The sequence below is a fragment of the Strix aluco genome, chromosome Z (genome assembly GCF_031877795.1).
Source record: "Strix aluco isolate bStrAlu1 chromosome Z, bStrAlu1.hap1, whole genome shotgun sequence".
Taxonomy (NCBI): domain Eukaryota; kingdom Metazoa; phylum Chordata; class Aves; order Strigiformes; family Strigidae; genus Strix; species Strix aluco.
In genome coordinates this window covers 32,848,244-32,860,755 of record NC_133971.1, presented here as the reverse complement: position 1 = coordinate 32,860,755, position 12,512 = coordinate 32,848,244, and the positions used below count along the sequence as shown (strand labels likewise).

At 36.9% G+C, this 12,512-nt stretch overlaps 1 long non-coding RNA gene across 2 annotated transcripts in view; it reads left to right on the top strand.

Moving 5' to 3' along the window:
• The window catches only part of LOC141918564 (uncharacterized), an 846,297-nt gene that overhangs the window by 311,394 nt on the left and 522,391 nt on the right, over positions 1-12,512 (top strand). The window lies entirely within an intron of this gene.

The window sequence follows — 12,512 nt, the reverse complement described above, 5'->3', positions numbered from 1 at the left end:
GCATTACTGTCTGTGGAGCTACAGTCTGATCCAATATTTTTGCACCTAGGTATAACCAAGGACTTGAACATTGAACCTTTTCTGCAGCCACAACCAACCCATATTGTTGAAGATGATATAATGCTGATCGTTCCATGTCATCCAAGTGGGTCGGGTCAGATACTGCAAGAAGAATATCATCCATATAGTGATAAAAATAAGAATCAGGGTATTGTTCTTGCAGGCCTGAGAGCACTTGAGCTACAAACCATTGACAAATTGTGGGAGAATTTTTCATGCCTTAAGGTAACACTTTCCACTGACAGCGTTTCACGGGCTCTGCGTGGTTGATGACAGGAATTGAAAAAGCAAATTTGTTTTTATCTTGTTCTGCTAATGGAATGGTAAAAACAAACAAACAAACAAAAAAAACAACAAACAAAAAAACCAAAAACCAACAACAAAAAAAACCCCAAACAAAACAGTCTTTCAGATCCACAATTAAGATATTTCACCTTGCTGGGGTCATAGTAGGTGATGGTAGTCCTGGTTGCAATGTGCCCATACTAGCCATAACAGCATTGATTTGTCGTAAATCATGTAACAATCGCCATTTTCCTGATTTCTTTTTTTTATTACAAACACAGGTGTATTCCTGGGACTGTGAGAGGATTCAATATGACCAGCCTGTAGTTGTTCTTCTACCAAGCTCTGGAGGGCATCTAACCTCTTTGAGTTGAGGGGCCACTGATTTACCCAAATAGGTGTATCAGTCAACCATGTTAAAGCCAGGGTAGGTTGTTGCACACCCTCAAGCACAGTGGCCCCTGTTAAAAATCCTCACACCCCATGCTCCCAGGACATCTCTTCCCCATAAATTCAGAGGAGCAGCAGTAATGTATGCTCGTACTGTGGTAACCTGTCCTTCAGGATTCCAAATTGTTACAGGTTTAGCCGCCATTAAACTTTGGGTCACGCCTCCCAGCCCCAATACCCTGGTGTCCATCATAACAACTGGCCAACTCTGAGGCCAGTGGAGTTGGGAGACTGTGGTAACATCAGCCCCCGTGTCTAATAGCCCAGATACCTTCACCTGTGAGGGGATGGCGCCATCCATCGCGAGGATGCAAGTCATTTGAGGCCATTTCTCTGAGATGTTTTGTGTCCACATGACTTATGGGATGCCAGTAGATCCAAATCCACCATCTCCATGCTCTGTTGGGTGTGACCTGGGAACACAACTCTTGAAAGGGACAAGCTGAGCAATACGAATATCTTTTGGAATTGTCAAGGGTGGCGTTGGAGTAGAAACCATAGCACCTATCTGTCCAGTATAATCAGTATCAATAACACCAACATGTACATTGATACCTTGTAAGGTAGCACTTGAACGTACTATTAACAATGCACTCAGACCTCTGCCATTTGGTCCGTGCACCAAAAGGGACACCTTTTGTACAGAATGCAAAGACATAGTTACTTGCTCAGCAGTGGATACATCCATTCCTGCTGCCCCACTGGTTTGTCCTGTGAGTCGTTCACAGAGAATAGGCTTGATGGAAATTGCAGGGCCATTGAAGGGAATACTTGTGTCGGCGCGCGTCCCTTCGCACTCGACTTCCTGTTTCCCGACAGTAGTTGTCCATTAATATGGTATTTAGATTTACACTATTTCACAAAATGTCCCACTTTCCCGCATCAGTGACAATGTGTTACTACAGGACCAGGTGCTTTTATCCCTTTCTTCTCAGGACAGTTGGCTTTTAAATGTCCTGTGTGACTGCAGTGATTTTTTATTCTTTTATTCTTTTACTCAGACAGCTGCCATAGCACTGGTTAGGGCTGCCATCTTATGTTCCACTGACCCAAACTTAGCACAAGCAGTAACCATGGTTTCCAGGGTTGGATCCCCTGGCAATGCATCAATTATATTTCTACAACATTCATTAGCAATTGTCCCTAGCTAACTGTGTTGTTAATGTCAATTTTAAATTGGCATCATAGACCTGTTTCTCTATGGCTGCTTGTAATTTCTCCACAAATGGCAGAAATGGTTCTTTTGGCCCTTGTCTGGTTTCACTGCTAATAATTAAAGCATATGACTAAGTATTACAAAACAAGGAAGATACAGAATAGCACACTTACTTAATGGGGTACTAATATTCAGATCCGCGATTGCTGGGGAACCCTGGTTGCAGTGAGGATTTAGAGTACCTTTCCTTGCAAGTTGGAAGTCCTACGCGATTCATCCATCCGTAGGTGAGGCATCCAAAGTCGCTGCAAGCAGGTCCAGCCTCTAAATCAACAGGCCAAAATAACTGGCAATTTTCTTTGAGCAGAAACATCTGATTTCATCTTTCTGTTGGGTTCCACCCAGAGCCTGGCCACCACTCAATGGGGAAAACCAAGGGAGTTTCTAATAATGTTAAACAATTGGATTCTTAATTCTTAATATTGCTAAACAAAGGAAGTTGAATACACAATACAGATTTTACTAATCAAAGCAAAATTATTTCTGTTTAAGAAAATTACAATTGCTAAATCATAAAAGTCATAAATCAAAGCCAAAAGCATAAATCCTATACCATAAGCCGTTTGCCATTTACCACAGATCGACACCTGATCAATATCGACTAAATTATAGAGAACTCCACACTCCACAGCTCCAGCTGGGCTGCATCTCACACACGCAAAACAATCATACAAAGGGGCCCCTTACACTTATTACTCACACAACATAAAACGACAAATACTACAAACATCAAAACACTATTAAAAGTATATAAAGCCAGTGCCAGTTGATTATGTGATGTATCCAGAGAATTCCTCAACCGCCCTCAATCGCGGTCTACGTTTAGGACGGGCTCCCCCCGCTAGGTCCGTATCTTGACCTCTCACTGCCGAGACCCGGACCGTGGATGCCCCTGGATTATAAGGGGCTTCCCCTGAGCTTTCTTTCTCCACCTTAAAGTCATTTAACATCTCTTTTAACAACCTCCAGGTTGTAAGGAGGTCGGTTGCATTCTTATTACCCTGAGAGGTATACTCAAGCAATTTCTGTCCCAATTCTTCCCATTTTCTCTACACTAAATGCAGTGGCAGTGCTAGCTTCATATCCTTGCGCTTTGCTCCACAGCAACATTTTTCAGAGCACTATGTCATCCAATTTGACTCCCCTGCACTGAAGCAGCAACTTCCACATTGTCATAATCATACCCTCCTCCTTAGTGAGACTAGCAACCATCATTTTGTTCCCAGCCGCTCATCTGCATGGTATCAAATTCCAAAAGGTTGTCCAGACTATGCAGCTCTCCCCGCCGCTACGCTTGACTGGGGTCCGTCTCCGCAGCTCTTCCCGCTGTAGTTATTTATTTCCTTGGTGTTGGGATCACGTCGGGGTCACCATTTGTTGCTGTTGAGATGGACACGACAAACACCAAATTGTGCAAAATGGCTACTTTATTTTTCTGACAAGCCTTTTTATAACTTTATTAAGAGTATGTGTCCATATATGATTGGTTTAATTAGAGACTAACAGTTCATGATTGGATGACCTCTTCTCTGTTGCAACCTCAATAACCTTCCTTTCCTTGTGGTCAGGCAGTTCCGGTCTGGTAGTTCCTTAATCTTGTTTACTCAGCTCTTCTCAGGACTTTCAAGTCTCTTAAGGGTATACGGGTATCTGCTCAAGGTCAATATCAAACTTACATTCTGATCCCTTGGACTAGCTGAGGTCTCCCATTTTCATGAGACCCCACCTAGAGTAGTATGTCCAGCTCTGGGGCCCCCAGTGTAAGAAAGACATGGGCCTGATAGAGCGGGTCTAGAGGAGGGCCACAAAGGTGATCAGGGAACTGGAGCACCTCCTTTATGAGGACAGGGTGATAGAGCTGGGTTTTTTCAGCTTAGAGAAGAAAAGGGTCTGGAGAGACCTTAGAGTATCCTTCCAGTACTTAAAGGGGGCCTATAAGAAAGATGGCGAGCAGCTCTTTGTCAGGGAGTGTAGTGGTAGGATGAGGAGCAACAGTTTTAAGCTGAAATAGGATAGATTTAAGGGAGATACAAGGAAGAAATTCTTCACTGTGAGGGTGGTGAGACACTGGAACAGGTTGCCCAGAGAAGTTGTGGATGCCCCCTCCCTGGAAGTGTTCAAGGCCAGGTTGGACAAAGCATTGAGCAACCAGATCTAGTGGAAGGTGCCCATGGCAGGGGGATTGAAACTAGATGATCTTTAAGGTCCCTTCCAACCCAAATCATTCTATGATTATGATCTGCTTTCATATCAAATACAATTCAAATATTTAGTACAAAAATCACAGGAAACAATGAGTAAAGTCTTCCTTTCTATCACTGAATATCACCCGCCTCTTTGTTTGCTAAATGCCACCTGTGAAATTTTGGTAGCTGGTATAATTTTTTTTGTTGCTAGATTTTTTTGGGGTATGTTTTGTTTTGCTTTTGGAAAAGTTCTTCAGTATATCTGCTCTTTTTTAACTTAGACGCTGTCAACACCAAAAGGTGCTTGCTCATAAGTTACGTGGATAGTTTACAATATCTCTGGTTGTGTCCTTCTTCTGATAGTGATTCATGGGTTGATATTTGTGCAAAAAAGAGGGTCTGACAAGTTGTGTCATCTCAGATGCCTAACAGTCATTGACCCTTATTTTGGAGAATAAGTATCATGGTGTCCTTTGGAAACTGAAATACAGGTAATTAGACTAAAAAAAGACTAAATTTCAAGAGGATAGAAGACAAGCATCAAACTCTGATGAGCATCAAAGCATCAAATTCTCATTCGGAATGCAAATTTATTTATGTAAACTTCTTTTTATATTTTTGAAAGGGAGGAGTATCTTATCTAATGAAAAATCTCTGCTGTATTATTCTGCCTAATTATTATCAGTACAGTAGTAGGGGCATGCAACATAAGAAAACATTCTGTAGGGATCTCAAACATCTATTCATATCTCTTGTGAAAAGATTGCTTCAGTTTCTAAACTGCAAATGGCAAAAAAGTACTATATCTTATTATAGCATGTATTTTCATAGCATTTAAATTATTTAATTCTGATAAAGAAACCCACAACATTTTTCGAGTTTCATCACAGGAACATCAGCACTATTTTTCATACAGTGACAAAATCCTCATGCTTTGATTTCTCATTCCTAAAAATGTATATATTTTTTTCTTTATCTCTTTTTTACGTTTAGGAGACAATATATTTTCTGATTACTTAATATAATAAAACCCCCATGTGATTTTTCTGAAATGTTGGTTGGAGAAGATATAGTGCATAACAAAGTAACCGTTGAACTCAATACAAATTCAAACAATGTGATCTTGTTTGTGTTAAATTGTTGTGGAAAGAGCATAATTCAGAGATTAAGTCAGAATCAAATAATATGAAGGATTGAATATATTAATAGCAGCTTTATTTCACTGCAACACAAAATTCTGGATGTGTAAGCAAAGACTTACTTAAGGAAGTGAAATGTGTGATTTCTGTCTTTCTTATGTCACCATAAGTGAAAACAATAAAATTTATGGCAAATATTTCATCTTGTGTAGACTGGCCTTCTCCAGACTGTGCATGTTTTAACATCTGGATCTTGGATGGAGAGTGCCATCATACAAAATATAACAGTTATTTTTAATTTTACAAGAGAAATGAATTAAATTCCTGAACCTTTTTTTCCTGGGAAACACTCTTTTATTTAAAAAAAAACTCAACCCAAAACCAACCAAAAAAACCCCAAAAAAAAGTCTTAGGTTACTTTTTAAGGGAAAAGAAATTAACAGTTAATGAATAAAGAGTTTTGTTTAAATGTCAACAAACCATTTACATTTTTTCCTCTGTGAATTCTAACGTTATTTTCAACTGTATTGTGATTTTTTAAAATTTCTTATCCCTAAAACTATGTAGTGCTACTTCCTAGTAGTAAAGCAACCCTTCACCCTAGAGTTGGCTACATTTCATTCCTGGATGATGTAAATACTAAATGTTATGATTTCTAAAGTAATTGTAGACAATAAGTTCTATAGAAATAAAAAGGCTTCTCACAAAATTAATCTCCACATCTACCTCTTATAGGCTTTTTTCTGCTTGAATGGCGGGGGGCACAGTAAAAGCATATGTACATTTGGTAATAACTGCAAGTGTCCTCTTACAGGAAAAATATATAAGCACCAAGGTGTTATGAGGCAATTTTTGAAAAGCAAATACCTACTTTTGCAAACTACTTTTCTGTGTGACTGTTTCTAGATTCTAATTGCTCATTGTTCAGATGAAGATCAATGTTCCTAGAAAACAGATGAAACTTTTTAGGATATAGGCACAAACAGTTCTATATTTATGACTGGCAGACTCAGAAATTGCATTTACTAACCCTTAGAAATGTGTTCTTCATGGACCTATTAATGTAGCTTGAAAAATGTAGACTCTTATCTCTAACATAATTGAATTTTTTTTATCAACTGCTCTCAGCAAAACAGCTTGACCTGCATCTTTGCAGGGTCAGTGATTTTTGAACTTAGTGATTCAATAAAGATTATACAGTAGGAATGTGTAATAGCAGTACTCACCTAAGATTTACTTTCTGACACTGTTAGTGGGAAAAAAGATTAAACATATTTGCATTAAAAAGATTTTTCAGTTAGATCAATGTCAAATAACTTCATAAACTATTTCCTGATCTATTATTCATTCCGCAGACTATATTTTCATGTTGTTTTAATCATGTGAGGTGAAATTTCATTGTTTGTTCTCCCTAGAGCACATTATAAAAGTTATATGTAGCTATGGAAATAATCAGTCAAGCTTTATTTGTAAAAATATACCAAATGTTATTAAGAACAGCAAATATATTATAAGCAGAGATATTTTCAAAATTCCAAGAAGGGCTGGTAAAAGCAGGTGATTGTTGTTTTTTGCTGTTGATGTCTCTTGTAAGAAATAAAGTGTTGACACTTCTATAATGAAAATGCTGTTACTGCATATCTGTCAGTTTAATGGTACGCCAGAGCTGCATTGTTGGATTTCATTATGTATTGCAGTACATAACATTTACTGTGAAAAAGTGAAAAATGAATTTCAGTGGAGTGGTTATCTTCCACTTAGCAATTGGTATATTAAAGAAAGATTCTATAGGGAAGATAAGATTTATTTCACATACTGGTATAGACCTAAATAATCCATGCATGAAAAAGGAAATGGAACCAAAAGTTAAAGATTTACTGAATTGATTATAGCAATGGTATGATTAAAGCAATGGAGTGTTTGATATGGGAAGTTAGAGCTGTTCAGAGTAAAATTTCAGGACTAATTTAAGACAGCAAGTTACAGAACTTATAATTCTTTTCTGCGTATTCTGAATATATTTGACCTTGGTAGCTCCACTGCACGTGAACTACTTTTATACATGAAGACTTCGGCTATGTTTGGCATCTTACACACTTAAACTAAATCCACTTTTTATAGATCACCCACACCAGTCATATTTAAAATAGATACATAAATTAACATACACTGATAATGACCTCAACCTGACATTTCCAGTCAATAAAGACTGCAACAAACAGGTGACCTTGAATGCATTGCCACACATCATGCTATATTGCTTCAGGAGACAGGCCAAGGGACATGTTCAATTTAGTGAAGACTCTTGTTTGACATCCAGTAAATCCTTACAGGTACAATCATTTATTGTCTTTGGTGCTGCAATCTTTACAAATAAAAGTGTCTACTTTCATTCCTGTAGTTAATTGAAAACTTTCAGGTTTATTCTTTTCCCTTCAAGATGTTTTCCTGTAATGTCAACATATCTTCATGTCAGTGATGAGTGAAACAATAGATCTCTCTCATTGTCTTTTCTTTTGGTACTGTTATTCTAAGGAAACTGTAATGAGAGGATGGTTGTCAAGACTGTTGCTGAAGCTGTCACTAGAGAAACTTACTACTATTGCTTCCGCTTTAGTAGGTGCTTTTCAGAGGAAGCAAACTGCCATTAGATCTTTTTCTAAAGATAACCTTGGATTCAAGTGGTAAGAGTTTTCCATTGTTACTGCTAGGTATATCTGTAAGTTTTCTTGCTGGAAGCTATTGCCTAAAAAGGGATTTGAACTGGAACATATGAAGGATGTGGGACATAAATCAAGCTCAAACAGCTTGATCTATTATTAGGCAAGCAGGATAAACACCTAGCGTCAAGTCTTATATGATGATGTTCTTGCATTTCCTCCTTTCCTCTTGGATAGGATCAACAATTAATGAGTTCGCCCTTAAAAATACTTTAAAATACATGATCCTTGACCCATTTATAGCATGGTTGAGCTGGATAACCAGTTCTACAGCTCTAATTATCAAAAAACACAAAGGAAGAAAAAAAACTAAACCAAAATGTGCAAAGCGTAGCCACTTTTGTTCTTGGAGAAAAAAGTGTCCACTCTCCTTTTTCTTCTTCTTTTTTTTTTTTTTTTTTTGTTTTTTTGTTTTTTGTTTTTTTTTTTTTTTTTTTTTTTTTTTTGACAAAGAAAACATCTGAGTATGTTAAAGAGAAAAAGGTGCTTTCCTTTACTGCAGCAGTTCCATTACTGCAGCACTGCAAGCCAATATTTCTTATGCCAGGTGATCAGTGTTACTACTGGCAAGATAGCGACTGTACACTAGGAACTCTGATTGGGAGAAGATACTGATAGGCCTTTTTTTTTGTGATAAACTACATAACACTGTGTTAAATAGTTGTTATTGGATTTTAAAATAGTGTGTTTCTTATGTGGAAGGAATAGAAAGCAAGAACACTCTTCTCTGTTTCTCCTATCAGTGTTCCATCCTCTTCTATTTCCTTCCAACTGGAACACACACAGAAAAGTCAGGCTTATTTCCTGCACTATTTCTAAGCTTTAATGAAACAGGTTGTTTGTATCTTCACTTCTCCTTCTATTTCCCAATCATTGTAGAATTTACTCTTGAGAATATGATATAGATAGAGTTGCATGATTAATCAATTTTACCATTCACTGGATGAAATGCAAGTAGTAAATTTTTATTTCCATGTGATTTGGAATAACTGAAAAATATTTTCCATCCCACACTGTGGTTTGGATTTAATAGACCATTTTAATTTAAACTAGAATGTCTAATTTAGTTTTCCATGTTTGTTTTTTGACTCTAAAAAATTACTGGTTTATGTAGATTAAATAGTCATGTCAAAGTAAAATTACAAAAAATTTTTAGAAATTTTGTTGAAATGAAAATTTTACTCTTGGCAAAGTAGGAAGAATTGACATATTATCAGTAGTAAAAAGTAATCTGGAAAATGTAATCTATTTGTACTCATAAATCTTGTGGATTAATAGTTTCTTTGGGAACTGTCACATGTCAGGCATTTTGACTAAACCAAAAATACATCTAAAAAAAAAAACTTCTTCTGAAGTCTATGTTATCCTGTAAGAGTATTCTTTTTATTGTACAGTATTGGTAATAGCTTGTTTACAGCATATGAAAAATGATGAATGAAAAAGTAATTTTTATCTTGAGATCTGGGAATGTTGTGTAAATTTAGAATTAGACAGATTCAATAAGCTTTAAACTTTAGATAAACAAGTTTTGGTCCACAGTAACAGTTACTTATCCTGGATAATCATTATTTATTGAGGGATATGAAGAAAACAAAGAACGCTGTACCATCTTCTCCTGTATGTGTCTATGAAAAGTTCAGGTGAGTTCTGCTGCAACTTCTGAGTCAGTAACAGAAGCAACAGAGTAGTTTCTCAGATATTAAGCCCTTTAGGCATAACAGGTTATTCTGGCCATGTCACTGCAGGACATATGAGATACAGAGGTGAATGACATAGAGCAACTATAAGACATTCAGTTTCCTCTGTACCAGAGGATATCCCTGAGGAGGTTGCTGGTGAAGCTGGACTTTCTGTAAAGGAAAATGTCTTCTGAAAGGGCATACAAAAGATGACAGCATGAAAGAGGCAAAAGCTTTTGTGTAAGTAGACTGAAGGGCAGAAATCTTACAAGAAAGACTAGTTTTTCTTTTACACAAAGTCAGTTGAATGATAGCCCTTGTTTCAACTGTTCAGAATATCACATTATATCTTCTGCTACTGAAGAGAAAAATTTCTAATTTTTGGAAATAAGAATGCTAATTTTCACAGTTCAGTATTTTTGCTTTAGTATTCCCATAAACATTTAAGATTTATATTTTAGCAACTGATGCTTATTATTTTAGGCTTCCCTCAATGATCTTCTCTTTTTTATGTAACAATAAAACATCTAAATCACCAAAAAAGCTGAAAAAAAAAAAAAAAAAGAGAACTATTTGTGCTAACACATAATTTCCCTCTTAATTCCCCTTTTTCATGTGAATTATGAGATTGGTTTGATCATAACAGTAATACTTAAGTACAAAAATTATGTTGTACAGAAGGTAAAAGAGTTTATGTTTTAGACAGTCATGCCCTTGTGATCTTAGAAAGGAAATTCTGCCTACATTCATTTCACTGCAATAACTATGAAATTCAAAATTCTTTCTAAGCATGAGAAAGCATTATCAACAAATCTTAACAGGAAGACGTTCTCACTCTGTATGTTACAGTCAAAACAACGAGACATTTATCCACATTTTCCGTTAGATAAAACTTTCATAAAAGTCTATGGGAGTTGTACCAAGATAAGGACTGCTGAATTCACCAGTCCTTACCATATCTTAATAGTATAGTGAGAGCATTATTTAGAACACATTCAGTAGATTTTTCCTAGGTGTCCTATGAAAATTTCCTTGGCTTAGTTCCCCAAAAACCTAACCATATATCAAATGCCAAGAATGTGTTGGCCTGTCTCCCAGTTACTAGTTTCAAACAATTGACTAACCTCCCTGACTAACACAAAGCTTAGACACTGTGCTTTCCCACATGTTCTCATCTGGAAGGCAGCCCACACAGATGATGGCAGACCGAGCAACTGAACATGTTTGTAGGAAACACTGAAATGTAGCATAGCTGTCTCCAACGATTCTCTGACAGGGAAGCATGCAGATAAGTATTTCTTCCTTTGTTTAATATGTACTTCGCATTTTCCTTGCTTATCTAATTTTTAGGCATGATAACAAGTCATTTCTTAGAATTTTTTTTAAGAGAGTTTTCCTTGAAAGTTTCAGATTTTGATCTTCTATCTTGTCCAAGAAATTATCCAACCCCCAGCAAAGTTAAATAACGAGATTTATTTAAACAACTATCTAATTCTCAAGAGGAGTTACAGTATGTAAAGTCATTCTGCATCAGGCATATCTGCTACATAGAAAGAATATTGTGGACTCCAAGATGGTCAGCTATCATGCTGAGAAGTCAGGCCCCTTCACCAGAAAAGATGGCTTCAAGACTACATTAGCTATAGGCTTTTTCAGTGAATTGTCCTGCATTAATAAAAGCCCTGTTTCCAAAGCTGATACTTTCCAAGAATGCTTATTTCAGTGTATTTCTTTATGTTGCGGGAGGATATTGGACCTGCACAACTCTATGAGAGTTATAACAAGCAAAGCCATTTATTCTTCCAATAGTACATACTTATGCTCTCGCCAAAGCTCTTACTTCATAATTAGCAAATCAGCAATCAGACAGCTATCAACCTTTTCTCCTATCAGCATAAGACCACTCTAACATGCGCTGTGCAGACCAATCAACTTCTTGTTCATGCGCTTTTCACGTGGCGGTAACTTCTCGTAGTTCTGTACTTTTCCACAGTTTAGTGTTGCAGCTGTCCGTTGTTTTCTGCCACCTTGGCACAACTCAGCAGTTTCTTATCTTTCTCCCAAGGTCTGTTTCTCTTCAAAGCCTAGCTGTTGATTCAGAGGCTGTGCAGGGCTGACAGGCTGATGCCTCCCACATCTTTAAGAATACTTTTTTTGGAAAAAGAGAAATATCAAACTATTCCATTTCATTGTTTCATATATGAAAGACTAGTTCTAACTTTTTGGCTTCTAAAGACTACATTTCAAACTTAAACTACTTATGTACCATTTTCAAAATTATGAAATCATTTAAACATAAACCTTTTAAAAGCTTATATTGAAATGGGTTATTTAAGCCTTACCCAAAATCTGATCTTTGTTTGCAAACCATTATTGGGAATTCAGCTTTTTGTCACAAGCTGGGAAAAACAGTGTCGTGCTTGGCATCATTCAGAATACTGTGATGACATTGAATGACTTCTATCTGAGAAAATGTTTTTAATTTATAAATGAGTACTTCCTTTTTGTTATTTCAACTCAATCTCCTTCACTCACAAGGTAAATACAATGTTCTCCAGGCCATTCAAATCTAATTTTGGGTTTTAGGCACATATTTATTTACATCATCTCTTCCAAGAGTGAGCAAAACCAGGCTAAACAACCTTTCAGGAATGATGTCCCAGGTCTCTGCTTTGTTGGCTGCTGGTCCTTATTTTCCCTCCTCCATTTTTTTTCCAGTGAAAGGAATTTGTCGCACTGCATACAAAGCAAGCTATGCCTTCCCTATTTTAAGAGCA